This window comes from Lactuca serriola, chromosome 3 (genome assembly GCF_051521515.1).
Source record: "Lactuca serriola cultivar US96UC23 chromosome 3, Lser_US96UC23_V15, whole genome shotgun sequence".
Taxonomy (NCBI): Eukaryota; Viridiplantae; Streptophyta; class Magnoliopsida; order Asterales; family Asteraceae; genus Lactuca; species Lactuca serriola.
The window spans coordinates 40897968-40901918 of NC_136410.1; the positions used below are offsets into that span (position 1 = coordinate 40897968).

Consider the following 3951-nt stretch of genomic DNA (forward strand, 5'->3'; position numbering starts at 1 on the left):
GTATTCTTCAACAAAAGATAAATGTTAAATAAACATTATTTTTCAACCTAAAATTGTCTTTATGTGTTCTTTAATTTAATTTATTATTTATGTATTATTTTTGTTATATGTGTTGTGTTATTAGTTGAAGGTCTACAGGTAAGTTGAATATATGTTCGCGGGTTGAGACCGGGTTTTGGATAGTCCATGGGTTATTAATTGGATTGTATATACTGTGCAACTGGTCTTTGGGACGAGACATAACAACACACGCACAGTGATCTCTGATCTATGCTCTCTCTCAATTAGGATTTCAGTGTTCTAGTTTTCCATCACATGTGTATTCATCTGTTCTTGATAGTTCTTGTGAGAGTAGATTTAGATGAGAGTAGTGTAGGCATATGTAGTGAGGTTTTTGTGTAAAAGTAGTTCAAACGAACTGATCTATCATTAATAAATAGATTCTTCGTGTTGGGAAATTGATTTTGTCAAGTTTTTCATGGTATCAGAGCGAGGTGATTTCGTCTGAACTGTTCAATCACTCGTTTGGTTTTTCCGCTTTGATCGATGGCGTTTAAAGGTTAGGGTTATATTGTCCCTTCTTCATTTTTTTACCGTTTGTTCTCTTGAATCTTAGGCTTGTTATCAACATCTCTTGTGTTGATCTAAGATTCTGATTGGAATCTTGTAGCTCTAACACCATTTGTGTTCATCTAGGGTTTCACTTTCTTTGTTCCTTTATTTTGGCTTTAAGATCTCGGTTACTGCGACTTTGTGTTCCATTTACAGATTGGTTGCTTCGGTATTTCTTCAATATATCGACGTTCGACGAAATCTGTAAAATCCGATTAACTCTTTAGAGAACGGAACCTAGAAGTTTTGAATAACTCTGAAGAGAATAGATTCATTCTTATCTGATAAACTCTTTTAGAGAACAAAACCAAGAAGTTTTGATATTACTCTAAGAGATTTGTCTCACATTCTCTGGTAATTTGTGGGTATGTGTCTCTGAGCTTTGTTGATTTTTCATTGCAGTTTGTCGAAGACTAAAATTTCATTTAGATTATATAGGATAACACAAAACTTCAATGGATCGCAACTTCTTCATACGAAGTCAGATTTAAACGTTCCTTATACCCATAGAACTGTCATTGCGACATAAGAGTATTATTATTATAAGAATGACTAGCATCCATGTCAAGTTAAAGAATTGTTGATGTTTCTAACTAAGGTGGAGTTTTATTCTATATTCTTCATCAACTTTCTAATTGCTAAAAGGAACAAAAGTCTTCAAAGGTTGTAAATTTCTTTTATCGTTTGGTTATGTTTTAAGTTTTCCAAGTTTTGGAAAATGATCATTGGTGGGTAAAATGGTTTTAGTTTATTCAAATTTATAAAATGCTTATGTTGATAATTATATTAATTTTGTCACTAAAATTAAACTATTTTTGAATACAACCCAACACTTTAAGCTTTCCATATTGATGAAATAAATGAAAATGGATATACAAAGCAATATTAAACTCGATGTAGCCATAGCTTTATGAGACTACAAACTTAACATAACATGGAAGTAGAGAAGGCACAAGCAATACAAATATCATACGTGTTGTTTCCCATTAGATCAATACACTCAAAGATCTTTAAGCACTTCTCCCTTTGCGACATCTAGCTCACATAGTGCACAAAGGGCCTGGGACTTATAGATCACATATGCTCGGAAAGCCATTTGAATCACCATGACGATATCCATACGTGACAACTTCTTCTTCTTCGTCGTCGTCTTTTTCTTTTTCTTTTTCTTCTTATCCTTCTTGTTCTTCCTAAATACATGACTATCATCTACAATGTTAGATGATGGGTTGAAAGTGTACTTGCGTACATACCTCCACCAATTAGTTAGCATAAAAGCGAGCCCAGGCGTCTCCTACAAAAACTTTACAAAGACGTCAAAAACCAAACTAAATAAAAAAAGATACATGGAAACTTAAAGTCATAATATACAACTATAAAAGTGGTAACTCGGGTGATTCCATGGTGAACGTCACATTTGGGGAGTTGTCAAACAAGAAGTTTCTAGTTGCACTACACATTCTTTCTTTGTATGCATCCTCACTCATGTAAGAGTCTATACTCAAGCAAATCAAGTTGCCAAAAAGGTGATGGGAGGTGCGATAAAAAAATCCTGAAATGACGAAATACACTACACACACATGTAATATATTATATACATAAAAATATATACGTACGTACTGAAACGAAATCAACATATATACCTAGTTACCTCAATAACTTCCACATTAAGCGTTAGATATGTGGCACTACAGAGCTCTTGAAGAATGTTAATAATCTTACGAGCATATTTCCTCTTATAAGATCCAAAACGTTGATAACAACCCAAACATATATTGATTTGAATATGTGGCACCACGTTTCTATAACGGATCTAAAAAAACAAAAACCAGAAACCTCTTTGTCTTTTCCGACGATACAGTCCAAAATCATTGGTGGAGATGACGCTTAAAAATTGATTTGAATATTTAAAAATAATGATATTTCTTTGAGGGAACGGAACTCAAGTTGTTACGAAAAATTCGTAGAAGACAGTTATATATCAAGTTTTGAGTCTGTCCGTAGTCTTTTTTTTTTATACAGTAGTATTTACGAATCCTTTATAATTCCATTGTTAGTGTCTAATTTAATTACCAAAACATTGTAATTTATGTAAGAAAAATAGGGTTTGTAGTGTAAATCTGGATACCAACTTGGATCATGTGAACACTTTCTGAACTGACATTTTTACTCTATGCATGGGTTACAAGAAATCCAGCCTAAGATAATCTAAGAGGATACTTACAATTCTAGGCATAGAAAATCATAAGCCAAATTGCTAGAAAGATTCTATGAGTGTTTGAAGAAAATCGAGAGCTAAATTTCGTATGTCTCTTCTAAAAGGAAGATCTGTTTATATATAATAAATGAGATTAGGGTTTCATTAGGGTTGGTCTGTCATCAATTGATTTGCAAGCAAGTCAGCGGGACCCCAGCCAGGGGCTCTGTCCCTTGGACCCCGCTAGGGGCGCTGCCCCTTTGGAAACCCCGGACCCTCGACATATCGTCGAACCGACTTCTAATTCGATCTTATACATGCGTGCACTCCGCACAAACCCCGTACATATATTAGAGTACAAAAAATGAAGCCACTTAGCTCACATGTTAATTCCAGTTACATAAAATGACATGTTGACACTAAAATCACCAATAATTTACTTTTTAATAGGTTTAAAATCTCTATTTTTTTAATCTTTTTTTACTATAGAAATTTTATATTTGACACCAAATAGCATTCAAATTTAAAATTTTTTATTTTATTATGAAATAACATTCTTCTAATTTACATTATATCTCTGTATACATCTTCAAATCTCACAATCATATGTCATCTTATTCAACTCTCTTATTAAATTATCTCTTATTAAATTATGCGATATAACAAAAACTACATAACATAATTTGCTTATGTAAAAGTCTTTCTTGCATGTTACTTTCGCTACCATACAATCAAATTAGGATAACAATTTCAATTGTCACAGGGGACTTAAAAGTTGTTTTTTGGCAATATTGATATTGATGTTTCATATATTTTTGAATTCCAGGTGAGGGATGGAAAGAAAATTTTGTTTTGGCTAGATGATTGGCTAAAGAACGGGACTTTGGCAATGAAATTCCCTTCTTTATATGCGTTAGACAAGAGGAAAACTTGCCTTTTAGGTGACAGATGGGTGAATGGCGTTTTCTCGTGGGCTTGGAAGCGGAAACCCAACAATTTTCGGGAGTTGCTGGAATTGAAATCGATTTTGGATGTTACAAGGATGGATGTGAGATCCAATAGGCCTAACACTTAGAGATCAAGGTTAACTGTCGATGGCTCTTTCCGTGTATGCGATCTTAGGGCCCTCATTGACAGTAAAT

General features: G+C 33.6%; 1 long non-coding RNA gene across 1 annotated transcript; it reads left to right on the top strand.

Annotated features, from left to right (window-relative positions):
- Window positions 1-238: 238 nt before the first annotated feature.
- Window positions 239-1396, top strand: LOC145092014 (uncharacterized). The gene is made up of 2 exons (XR_013702399.1): window positions 239-559; window positions 1015-1396. It is a non-coding gene; the product is annotated as an uncharacterized LOC145092014 (long non-coding RNA).
- Window positions 1397-3951: the final 2555 nt, after the last annotated feature.